Below are 14,011 nucleotides of genomic sequence, written 5' to 3' on the forward strand. Positions count from 1 at the left end.
GATTTGGATGTATGTATGGATGGTATGGTTAGTAAGTTCGCAGATGACACCAAAACAGGTGGTGTGGTGGACAGTGAAGCTGATTATCTCAGAGCACAAGAGGACCATGATCAGCTGGGCCAATGGGATGAGGAGTGGCAGATGGAGTTTAATCTAGATAAATGTGAGGTATGGCATTTTGGCAAAGCAAACCAAGGCAGGAGTTATACAGTTAATGGTCGGAACTTGGAGGGTGTTGCTGAATGAAGAAACCTAACCGTGCATGTGTATAGTTTCTTGAAATTGGAGTTGCGAGTAGATAGGATAGTGAAGAAAGCATTTGGCACATTTGTTTTCACTGGTCATTACATTGAGTATAGGACTTCAGAAGTCATATTGAGGCTGCATGGGACATTAGTGAGGCCACTTTGGAATATTGCATACAATTCTGGTTGCCTTGCTATAGGAAGGATATTGTTAAACTTGACAGAGTGCAGAAAAGATTTATAAGGATGTTGCCGGGACTGGAAGGTTTGAGTTTTTGGGAGAGGTTGAATAGGCAGAGGCATTTTTCCATGGAGCATTGGAGACTGAGGGGTGACATTATAGAGTTTTATAAAATCATGAGCGGCATGGATAGAGTGAATAGCCAAGGTCTTTCTCCTTGGGAGGCGGAGTCCAACACTAGAGGAGACTTGTATAAGGTGAGAGAGGAAAGATTTAAAAAGGACCTGAAGGCAACTTTTTCACGCAGAATGTGGTGTGTGTATGGAACAAGCTGCCAGAGGAAGTGGTAGAAATGGGTACAATTGCAGTTTTTAAAAAGTAGCTGGGTGGGTACATGAATAGGAAGGATTTAGAATGATATCGGCCAAATGCTGGTGAATGAGTCTATGTCAGATTGGGATATCTGGTTAGAGCTGATGAGTTGGACTCAAGGGTCTGTTTCTGTGCTGTGTGACTCTATGACTGTAAGTCTTGCTTTCTTTAGCCAAACTGTCAATCCATGACTGATCTAAACTGGTCTAGAAATAAGGACACCACATGTGGGTCAGGATCTCTGAGTAAGAACAGGCTATGATAACCCATGCCTCCACCCTCAATTGTTACCCTTTTATAGGTGAGAGACCACACACAAGTTTCAGATATGCACAGCAACTGTTGGCTCAATAACTTCCCAATACTCTCTGCTCAAAATCATGAAAGGGTTGGATAAGGTAGATAGCAACAAACTGCCCCTGCTCAATAAAATGAATGAGAACAAAATGGCACAGAATTAAAGGGCGTTGCAAAAGAAGTAACAGTGACGTGAGGAAAAGCATTTTCACACGATGAGCCCGAATTGTACCAGAGGCAGATTCAGTCAAGGTCTAAAAAGATTTGGATACCAATAATGGGCAAGGGTGCTTGGCCCTGGATAATGAAATTCATTTGAAGAGCCAGTGCAGGCTTGATGAGCCAAACAGCCTCCTACAGTACTGCAACACTTCTGTGACTCTGAGTAAACGATAGCTAAGGCAGATGATGACAACCACTATCAATTGCAGTGTTACCCATTAAAAAGATGACTGCCTACAAGAGAAAGGGGTGCAATCTTGTAACTGTGTTGAATGAGCAAAGGGTTGTTTGTTTTTGATACGTAGAATTATTGCTGTTTCTGGGGTTGAGTCTATTCTGTATAGGTATGCATTTTATGAAGTATACATAATTTATTGGTTCACCAGATTACTCCCTGGCGTGAAATAAAAACCCGAAAGAACAGCAGACGCTGGAACTCAGAAACGGAAATGGCAGGAAAAACTCAGCAGGCCTGGCAAACATCTGTGAAGAGAAAGCAGAGTTAACATTTTTCTGGTCCAGTGACCCTTCTTCAGGACGGAAGATGCTGGTGTTCCTTGGCATGCTGGGATTTTCCTTTTGAGGGAAGATTGAGGAATGTGAGCCCGTATCCTCCATTTTTTAGGAGAATGAAGGTTAGAAAGTGTAGAAAATTCCAACAGAGTCCAATAGGGCGGATGCAGGAAAGATATTTTCTCTGGGCAGTGGCTGTGTTCTAGAACCAGATGATACAGTCTCAGAACAAGAATTATCCATTTCACTTTGAGATGAGGTGCAATTTCTTCACAGATGATGGTCAATCCTTGGATTTCTGTTTTTGAAGCTCAGTCACCGCATATGTTCAAGTCAGAGATCAGCTGATCTTTCATCATTAAAGGCTTAAAGTCAAGGTTTATAGGGATAAGGTGAGAAAATGACATTTCGGTGGAAGATATGACTGAAAGCTTGAAAGGTCTGTCCCTGTTAATGATTTCCTAAGTTTACAGTGGTTCAGTGGTCAGCACTCTTGCCTCACAGTACCAGGGACCTGAGTCCGATTCCATCCTCGGGCAAGGATCTGTGTGAAGTTTGCACATTCTCTCCTGTTCCGTGTGGGTTTCCTCCTGGCGCTCCGGTTTCTTCCCATAGACCAAAAATGTGCAGGTTTGGTGGATTGGCCAGGCTAAGTTTCCCGCTGTGTGTTTTAGGGATGCACGGGTTGGATGGATCAACCATGGTAAATACAGAGCTGGGGGTCTGGGTGGGATTCTCTTCAGAAGGTCGGTGGGCTGAATGGCATGTTTCCAAACTATAGGAGCCCTATGATTCATTGATAAGCACCTATACTTACGAAAAGAAGCTTGAAATTTTCCATTAGGTTCTGTTTATTCTTCAAAAGATACTACTGTGGGAGAAACATTGTCTTATTATTATCAACATATTTGTTCATACAATTATGGAAGTTGCACTCAGGTTAGGAGGTGATTTAATGGTTTCCATTTTAATTGCAAAGGATTTCACAAATTTATGGAGAAAGATTTTGACAGAAAGTTGTGAGGAAAAGCCTTTATGCTGAGTATTCTAAGAGAACATCAAACTGTTTTCAAGAGTCAGTGATTGACGCTGAGGCTATAATACTTATCAGGGAAAATCAGGGGAAGAAACTGATTACAGAAAGAAAGCATGACTGAGTTTCTTGTCCTGGTAAAAATCAAAGGCTGTTTCCCTTTGTTGATAAAGAATGTCTTCTTTTACAATAGTTCATGGAATGCAAGTGTAACAGGCACAGCTAGCATTTATTGTCCATTTGTAAATAGCCCTTGACAAGATGGTGGTGAGCTGCCTGCCTGAAACCTTGAAATCACTGTGGGTTGAGGTAACCCAATGGTATTTTTTTCTCTACAGTGGTGGCTTGGTCCAACTGCTAGGCTCCTTCGGAAAATGGTTAAGAGTCAACCACATTGCTGTGGGCCTGGAGTCACATGCAGACCAAAATGGGCAAAAACAGCAAATTTCCAGCCCTGGAGACCCTAGTGTGAACCCAATGGTATTTTATGACAGTCCGGTGGTTTCATTGTCATTATCAATGAGCACAGCATTTGACTCCAGACAAATTTATTGATTAATGGAAGGATTAATTTCTTAAAACTGCATGATTGGGGTTTGAACTTAACTCTAAGGATCATTTACGTGTATCTCTGGATTACTAGTCCAGTAACATTACCACAGGCTATTTGAAAAGATCACTAAGAGGCCAGAGATTCCAAGAAAAGTCTGTACACAGAGTATTCGTAGATAATAGAACACTTTGCCATGAAAAGTTGTTGAGGAAGGAACAATTACATTTCATAATGGAAAAGCAGAAGGAGAAATAGGGTTGTGGAAAGACAGTGCCATTAGTAGTTTATGTGATTGGTGACAATCTTACATGCATATTGGTCAATTTGTTTTTTTTCCACGAATCGTGGGAATTACTGGCAAAGACAGAATTCAATGATCATCCCTAATTAACCTCAATTTGCTCTTAATGGGACAACAAGGTGTAGAGCTGGATGAACACAGCAGGCCAGGCAGCATCAGAGGAGCAGGAAAGCTGACGTTTCGGGTGTAGACCATTCTTCAGAAATTGCTCTTAACGCTTTGTTTACCTCTGTATTCAAAACCATTTGGTTCCAGGGGATGCTGGGACAAATGCAGAAGCAGGCATTTGTTGAAAGGAATTGCATCTGACCATTGGAAGATTCTGGATGACTGCACCTTATATGCCCTGATGTTACAATGGAAAGGGAGATACGTTAATACTCTCTTTTTTTTTGTTAGGGAGATTCACAAATCAGTACCTAACTCACATTTGGAAATACCCAGATGTTAGATCTTCAAATCTAAAGCTAAATAATGAAGAACACCAAATCGCAAATTAATTATTTGGAGGCCATGATTACAGAGATGTTTACTATATTGGAAGTTGGTTCACATGGACTTTTATTATCGCTGTCTGAATGTGAAGTGAAGGCAGATACATAATAGTCAACCTTTATATTGGATTGGATTGTGCTGTTGGGATTTGTGACACTCAGCCCTTGCATGATCAGTGTTGTCTCTGCTTTTTGTTTTTGCTACTGGGGAATCCAATCAACAACAAGGGGATTTTCTAAGATTCATTGCAGTATTATTGTATTTTACCCTCTCCCCCATCCTCTCTCTTCACCCTGAAGTTGAATCCAGTAGTTTGTTGATTCCTACTGTGTCCCTTTCTCTTCTGACCGTTTGCTGACCGGGATTGCTTCAAGCTCAACCTGACACCTTAGGTATTGCTCATCTGTAAACCATTTCGGAGACAGGCACAACCAGGTCTAATCCCATTTTCATCTTGAGAACATGTGCATGCTTTTTTCACCAGTCAACAGCAAGCAGGAGCAGGAGCTTTTTTTTTATGAATTCATTTATGCTGAGGGCAACTACAACTCTTAAACAGATGCCAATACCTTCAACAGAGGCTAGGAATTGAATCTGATGCCTTCTGATCCAACTATACCCTTTCTTAGAGAAGTGGAGAGCCTTAATCAATGATTCAAGTTCAATACATGATGGAGTTTTCTTTGAAGACAAGTTACATAGAAACAGAGAAACATAGAAAATAGGAGCAGGTGGAGGCCAATCTGCCCTTCAAGCCTGCTCTGCCTTTCTTCAGATCATGGTTGATTGTCCAACTCAATAGCCTAATCCTGCTTTCTTCCCATAACCTTTGATCTCACTCGCCCCAAGTGCTAAATCTAGTCACCTCTTGAACACATTCAATGCTTTTCCATCAACTACGTCCTGTGACAATGAATTCTACAGGCTCTTACTCTCTGGGTAAAGAAATATCTCCTCGTCTCCGTCCTAAATCATCTACCCTGAATCCTCAGACTGTGCCCCTGGTTCTGGACACACCCACCATTGGGAAGATCCTCCCTGCATCTACGCTGTCCAGTCCTGTTAGAATTTTATAAGTCTCTATGAGATCTCCACTCCTTCATCTAAACGCCAGCGAAAACAATCCCATCCTATTCAATCTCTCCTCAAACATCAGGCCCACCATCCCTGGAATCAGCCTGGTAAACATTTGCTGTACTTCCTTGAGAGCAAGAGCATCCTTCTTCAAAGAAGGAGACTAAAACTGCACAGAATATTCTAGGTGTGGTCTCACCAAGGCCCTGTACAACCGCAACAACGCATCCCTACTCCTGTACTCGAAACCTCTCACAATGAAGGCCAACATACCATTTGTCTTCTTTACTGCCTGCTGCGCCTGCATGCTTACCTTCAGCGAATTGGAACAACCTCTTTTCTCTCTCCCTCACCTGGGAGTTAGAAGGTGCGAGACCTCAAACCTCGTTCAGACAGCCCTGATGAATGGAGACCAGAACACCGACTCTGCCTTCTGGAGTTGCCCATCAGTGTGGTAATTGTGTTTAGTGAGCTGCCCAACAAGGGAAAATAGTGTAAATGGTGAACAGGCTGGTGAATGGAAAACATTAGGTATAAACCTTTATGCGGAAGCTTGTGACCGTATAGAATGCTGCAACACAAGGAGTGATTGAGGAAGAGATATCTGCATCCAGGAAAGGACAATTCAATAAATAGCTTAAGACAGCAGAGGGCAGTACAGATCTTGAATTGCTCAAGCAAAGAGCTAATACAGTGGATGGTCTTTTCTTTGTAGTCACCTTCCTTCTCATAAGACTATAAGATATAGGAGCAGAATTAGGCCTTTCGGCCCATTGGGTCTGCTTCACCATTTGATCGTGGCTAGTTTGTTTCTCAGTCTTGTTCTCCCACTTTCTCCCCGTAACCCTTGATCCCCTTACTAATCAAGCACTCATCTATCTGTCTTAAAGATACTCAATGACTTGGCCTATGGTAATGAGTTTCACAGATTCACCACCTGGCTGAAATAGTTTCTCCTCAACTCAGTTGTGAAGCATCATTCTTCTACTCTGAAGCTGTGGCCTCAGTCCCAAGCGTCTCCTATGATTGGAACCAGCTTCTGCACATCCACTCTGCCCAGACCTCTCAGTATTTTGTAAGTTTCAATTGGACCCCTCCTCAGCCTTCTAAATTCAATCGAGTACAGGCCCAGAGTCTTCAACCACTCCTCACATGACAAGCCCTTCGTGTCTGGGATCATTCTTACAAACCTGCTCCGGACCCCCTTCAAAGCCAGCACATCCTTCCTTAAATACAGAGCCCAAAACTACCCACCTTATTCCAAATCTGATCACAGATTTTTTACGGCCTCAGCATTACATCTCTGCTCCTGTATTCTAGCTCTCTTGAAATGAATGCTGACATTGCATTTGACTTCCCAGCTGAGTATATTGCCTTAAGTATTCCTTCTCCTCTTTACATTGCTGTTGCCATGAAGCCAAGACTGATCACATTGGCTCATAGTCACCTCCTACATTACAGGGTTGACTACACTGTAAAAACGTTCCACTTGCTGCAAAAAGCTTCATGCCATTGTGAAGTTGTCAGAGAGGTGACTGCGAGTTTATCACTGTGTTCTTTCCCCCGACACCCCTGAATTTGTTGCTGTGCTGGAGCCTTCGCAAGGTGAGAGGAAAAGGAACACATTTAAAGAAATGCAATTGCAAGATGCTGAGCTGGTTATTCACACTGTGTCAACATGTGATATGAATAAATGTGAGGTTATCCACTTTAATAGTATAAACAGGAAGGAAAATTATTATCTGTATGGTGATAGAATTGGAAAGGAGGAGGTGTAATGAAACCTGGGTGTCATTGTATACCAGTTGCTGAAAGTAAGCATGCAGGTGCAGCTGGCAGTGAAGGGGGCACATAGTGAGAGGATTTGAGTACAGGAGCAGGGATGTGTTGCTGCAATTCTACAGGAGCCATGTGTGAAACCATACCTGGAGTATCGTGTGCCGTTTTGATCTCTTACCTGAGGAAGGGTGTAATAGCTGTGGAGGGAGTGCAACAGTGATTTACCAAAGTATTACCTGGGGTGGCAGGCTTATATATGACAGGAAAATTAGAACTATATTCACTGGAATTTTGAAGTATAAGAAGTGATCTCATAGAAACTTCAGAGTGAATACTGGAAGGATGTTCTCGATGACTAGGGAGTCCAGAACTGCGGTCACAGTCTAAGCATACAGGCTAAACCATTTAGGACGAAGATGAGGAGAAATGTATCCATCCAGAGACTGGTGAGCCTGTGGAATTCTCTGCCATGGAAAAGCGATTGAGACAAAAATATTGCAAGTTTTCAAGCAGGAGTCAGATGCAGTTGTTAGGCCTAAAGGGATGAAAGGGTGTGGGGAGAATGTGGAGACAGGGGACTGAGTTGGATGATCAGCTGTGATTGTATTGAAAGGTGGAGCAGGCCGAAGGGCTGAATGGCCTACTCCTGCTCCTGTTTTCTATGTTTTTATCATCTTACAGGGTCATCGCGGGAAACATCAAGTTAACATTTTGATGGATTAGATGATGAAGAGTGAATAAACTACACAAAATCTAAGTGGGAGCTTCTTCTGCACAATCTCATGTTTTCCACAGCTGTCTAAGCCTGTAATTTAAATATAACAAGGTGTAGAGCTGGATGAACACAGCAGGCCAGGCAGCATCAGAGGAGCGGGAAAGCTGACGTTTTGGGTGGGGACCCTTCTTCAGTCCTGACCCGAAACGTCAGCTTTCCTGTTCCTCTGATGCTGTCTGGCCTGCTGTGTTTCTCCAGCTCCGCAGTGTGTTATCTCAGACTCCAGTATCGGTAGTTCCTACCATCTGTAATTTAAATATGCTGCCCTCATAAGGGAGGAGCTGTCCACTACCCCGTTGGAATTTGACAGCAGTGAATTCAGAACAATCTCACTGACCCCAGCATTCCCTCTCACCTTTCATCTTTCACCCAATAAAATCCCAAAGCTTTACAATGTTCAATATCAGTCACATTTTAATGCTGCTAAATCAGTCAAGGCTCAGCAAGGCCTTCACTTCTCTCACAATTTTGCTGTGTAGTCGAGTCAGCAAGTTTCTTTAGATCTCTGATCAACTTGGAATGCGAGCAGTACCTACTATGGACATGTTTTTCATTAAGATGTTGTGATATGTATTCCGAAAATTCAAAAATAAAGTAGGGAACCTGTGGGAGAAATCAATGTAGATTATCGTTGCCCCACCTAGTGGAGAAGCAATGTTTTGCATCCCGGAACACAATGAGGGTACATCATGGTTCAAATCTAACAATCTCCAAATGATTGATTGATTGCTTGATTGATCTATTATTGTCACATGTACTGAGATACAGTGAAAACTATTGCTTTGCATGTTATACAGGCAGATCACACCATACAAAGTGCATTCGGGTGGCAGAACAGACTGCAGAATACAGTATTACAGCCACAGAGAAACAGCAGAGAGAGAGAGAGAGAGATCAATGTTTTAATGAAGATCTGCAGCTTGGTTTGCGGTTGGAGTTGTTGGCTGGTTCACAGAGCTGACTGGTTTTCATGTAAACAGACCTGACTATATAAATTCAGAGTGGGACAGAGTAACAGCACTGAGAGTACACGCAGAGACAACACAGCACTGACCATGTCACTTACAAAAGAGACGAAACATTTACATGAAAACCAGTCAGCTCAGCGAACCAACCAACAAGGACAAGAGAGAGATCAGAGTTAACATTTGAGGGCTCCATTCAAAAATCTAATAACAGCGAGGAAAAAGCTGTTCTTGAATCAGTTTATGCACGTATTCAAACTGTTACACCTTCTGCCCAAAGAAACGGGGTGGAAGAGAGTATAACCAGGGTGGGAGGGGTCTTTGACTATGTTGGTTGCTTTCATGAGGTAGAGGGAAGTCATGGGATGGGAAGCTGGCTTGGTTGATGGACTGGGCTGTGTTTTTGATTCCGTGCATTTTCCTGCAGTTTTCGGAAGAGCAGATGTCATACCAACCTGTGATACATCCAGATAGAATGCTTTCTATGGTGCATCTATCAAAGTGTGGACTTGCTGAATTTCCTTAGTCTCCTGAGGAAGTCAACTTGAAAGTAGATTTAAGAGAACTTTGTTACTAATCCTGATAGACTTGGTATCGCGTTTTAGAAGAGCAGAATGATTGTAAGATATGTCAGAGTAAGATCTGTTGTAGACAGCTTGCAAAATATTGCCACAATCTGTCTATCTTGAAATGGTCAGAGTTTGGACTTATTTCTGAAACATACCTGTGAGCATCCCTTATAGGTACTAATGCACTGACAATGTGTGAATTGCCTGTGAAATTTTAATTGTTAATGGGCAATTAACCCTCAGAAGAAAACTTCTGAATAGGTCTCCAATTCTGACAGATGAAAACTCAAGGTAACGAGTTAATTACACACAACTGAAATCGCTGACTGCCCACTGGATTCACCCAAGCTATTTGATGCCACACACCTGCCTGACCTGACTACTCCCATGACCCGACCACGTCCTTATCCAATTGCCCCCCAACACCACTCTTTGAGCCCTGACTATTCCCGATCTGGTTGACACACCAATATGATCCAGCTACCTTGCTGACCACAACTCAATTCAACTACTACCCGACTCCCCAACCCAAGCCTACCAACCCCTTAACTCACTGAATAGTTCCATCAGGAGACTACACTGCAATGAATTAGTGACCCACAACTCTCTGAGTATTCCTCCCAACCTGACCCAGCCTGCACCCCCCACCTGATTCGCCAGCCTTGACGCCCCCAAGCCCTATTCAGCCACATGTCACACTACCCCTTCACATCCCTGACACACTAATCCTCTCACTTTTCACCTGCCACCCCTACTGTCATCCACTTGGCATGCTAACCCCATGGGCTCGGGGAGGTGATGGCCCAGTGGTATTATCGCTGGGCTGTTAGTCCAGAGATCCAGGTAATGATCTGGGGCCATGGTTTCAAATCCTGCCACGGCAGATGGTGGAATTTGAATTCAACAAATATCTGGAATCGAGAGTCTGACGATGACTGTGAATTCAATGTCGATTGTTGGAAAATCCCACTGGTTCACTAATGTCCTTTAGGAAAGGAAACTGCCATCCTTACCTAGTTTGGTCAACATGTGGCTCCAGGCCCACAGTAATGTGATTGACTCTGAACTGCCCTCAGGGCAATTAGGGATGGGCAATAAATGCTGCCTAGCCAGCGATGCCCTCATCCTGTGAATGAATAAAGGAAAAAGAAATACACAGAGGCTCCGCTCTATCCAGATACCCATCTCCCATCTGACCCCTCACAAGCCAGCATTCCCCCACACCCATCCACCTTCCATTTAGTTGAATTTTAGATGTCATTTGAGAGAGTGAAGAAAGTGTCCAATGCTAGTGCAGGTTGGTAAATCCCAGGACCCAAAGGACTATATCTTAGGCTCTTCAAAGAGGTGGCTATTGAAGTGATAGCATTGAATTTTCCAAATTTCTCTAGATTTGGGGATGGCTCCATTCAATTGGAAGATACCAAATGGATAACAAATGGAAGACATCAAGAAGGAGGGAGCCAGAAAGCTCCAGGCCAGGTAAATATCACCTTTGTCATTGGGTAAATGTTCGAAACTTTTACTAAAGATATTGTAGCAGGGCACTTGTAATATTGATGACAATCAGGCAGAGTCAATGTGGTTTTGTGAAAGGGAAATCATTGAAATTCTGCAGTTTAGAAACAGGTTATTTGGCCCAACAAGTCCATATCACCCCTCCAAAGAGCATCCCACCCTATCCCCTTCCCCTACCCCTACATTTCCTTTATCTAGCATGCCTAACCTAAATACCCCTGGACACCATGGGGCAATTTAGCATGGCCAATCCACTTAACCTGCACATCTTTGGATTGTGGGAGGAAACCAAAGCATCCGATCAAAACCCACACAGACACAGGGAGAATGTGTAAACTCCATACAGACAGTCACCCAAGACTGGAATCAAACCTTGGTCCCTGGCACTGTGAGGCAACAGTGCTAACCATTGAGCCACTGTGCCACCCAAATCATGCTTTATCAACATGTTGGAGTTCTTTGAGAAGATAACATGTGGATAAAAGTGTACCAGTGGACATACTCTATTTAGATTTACTTAGATCATTTGATAAGAGGCAACATCAAAGGATATCTCAAAAAGAAAGGTTCGTAGTACAATGAATTGCACATTAACATGAACAGAAGATTGGGTGGCTAACAGGAAACAGAGAATGGGTTAAAATGGATAACACAGAGTGGAGCTGGAGGAACACAGCAGGCCAGGCAGCAACAGAAGAGCAGGAAAGTTGACATTTCAGGTCATGACCCTTCCAACATCAACTTTCCTGCTCCTCTGATGCTACTTGGTCTGCTGCATTCCTCCAGCTCCACTCTGCGTCATCTCTGACTCCAGTATCTGCAGTTCTTACTGAGTGGGTTAAAATGGGATGCTTTTCTGATTGCCAAGATATAAATAATGGCATGCCTCAAGGATTGATACTGGGGCCTCAACCTGATACAATTTATCTCAAAACATTTGCTGAAGTTGTTTAATTTGCTGATGATATCAGGATAGGTAGAAGAGTAAGTTGTGAAGAGGGCATAAGGTTACAAAGGGATAAGCCTTGAAGAAGGGTAATATCTGAAACATTGACTCCTCTTTTTCTCCTGATGCTGCCTGGCCTACTGTGTTCTTCCAGCTTCCAGTTTGTCGACCTTAGAATCTGACATCTGGAGTTCATTTTGTCTCTTACAAAGGGATATTAGATTGGTTGAGAAGTCAAGGATCTCAAAATGGACCATAATGTGGGAAAATGTGAAATTGTCCATTTTGGCAGGAATGAAAAAGGAATTTGTTTGTAAATGGTGAGAAATTGCAGCACTTGAGATGCAGGGGCATCTGGCTCTATTTGTGTACGAGTTGCAAAAGGTTCGAGGCAGGTACAACACGCAATTCAGAAGGCTCTTAGAATGTGAGGCTGGATGAACACAGCAGGCCAAGCAGCACCCCAGGAGCACAAAAGCTAACGTTTCGGGCCTAGACCCTTCATCAGAGAGGGGGATGGGGAGAGGGTTCTGGAATAAATAGGGAGAGAGGGGGAGGCAGACCGAAGATGGAGAGAAAAGAAGATAGGTGGAGAGGAGAGTATAGGTGGGGAGGTAGGGAGGGGATAGGTCAGTCCAGGGAAGACGGACAGGTCAAGGAGGTGGGATGAGGTTAGTAGGTAGGAGATGGAGTTGCGGCTTGAGGTGGGAGGAAGGGATGGGTGAGAGGAAGAACCAGTTAGGGAGGCAGAGACAGGTTGGACTGGTTTTGGGATGCAGTGGGTGGAGGGGAAGAGTTGGGCTGGTTGTGTGGTGCAGTGGGGGGAGGGGACGAACTGGGCTGGTTTTGGGATGCGGTGGGGGAAGGGGAGATTTTGAAGCTGGTGAAGTCCACATTGATACCATTAGGCTGCAGGGTTCCCAAGCGGAATATGAGTTACTGTTCCTGCAACCTTCGGGTGGCATCATTGTGGCACTGCAGGAGGCCCATGATGGACATGTCATCTAAAGAATGGGAGGGGGAGTGAAATGGTTTGCGACTGGGAGGTGCAGTTCTCCAAGGACTGCAACTTTCCCCCCACAGTGGTCGAGAACGCCCTTGACTGCGTCTCCCGCATTTCCCGCAACACATCCCTCACACCCCGCCCCCGCCACAACCGCCCAAAGAGGATCCCCCTCGTTCTCACACACCACCCCACCAACCTCCGGATACAACGCATCATCCTCCGACACTTCCGCCATCTACAATCCGACCCCACCACCCAAGACATTTTTCCATCCACACCCTTGTCTGCTTTCCGGAGAGACCACTCCGTGACTCCCTTGTTCACTCCACACTGCCCTCCAACCCCACCACACCTGGCACCTTCCCCTGCAACCGCAGGAAATGCTATACTTGCCCCTACACCTCCTCCCTCACCCCCATCCCAGGCCCCAAGATGACTTTCCATATTAAGCAGAGGTTCACCTGCACATCTGCCAATGTGGTATACTGCATCCATCGTACCTGGTGTGGCTTCCTCTACATTGGGGAAACCAAGCGGAGGCTTTGGGACCGCTTAGCAGAACACCTCCACTCGGTTCGCAATAAACAACTGCACCTCCCAGTCGCAAACCATTTCCACTCCCCCTCCCATTCTTTAGATGACATGTCCATCATGGGCCTCCTGCAGTGCCACAATGATGCCACCCGAAGGTTGCAGGAACAGCAACTCATATTCCGCTTGGGAACCCTGCAGCCCAATGGTATCAATGTGGACTTCACCAGCTTCAAAATCTCCCCTTCCTCCACCGCATCCCAAAACCAGCCCAGTTCGTCCCCTCCCCCCACTGCACCACACAACCAGCCCAGCTCTTCCCCTCACCCACTGCATCCCAAAACCAGTCCAACCTGTCTCTGCCTCCCTAACCTGTTCTTCCTCTCACCCATCCCTTCCTCCCACCTCAAGCCGCACCTCCATTTCCTACCTACTAACCTCATCCTACCTCCTTGACCTGTCCGTCTTCCCTGGACTAACCTATCCCCTCCCTACCTCCCCACCTAACTCTCCTCTCCACCTATCTTCTTTTCTCTCCATCTTCGGTCCGCCTCCCCCTCTCTCCCTATTTATTCCAGAGCCCTCTCCCCATCCCCCTCTCTGATGAAGGGTCTAGGCCTGAAACGTCAGCTTTTG

The sequence above is a fragment of the Stegostoma tigrinum genome, chromosome 13 (assembly GCF_030684315.1).
Source record: "Stegostoma tigrinum isolate sSteTig4 chromosome 13, sSteTig4.hap1, whole genome shotgun sequence".
In the NCBI taxonomy this organism is placed as follows: domain Eukaryota; kingdom Metazoa; phylum Chordata; class Chondrichthyes; order Orectolobiformes; family Stegostomatidae; genus Stegostoma; species Stegostoma tigrinum.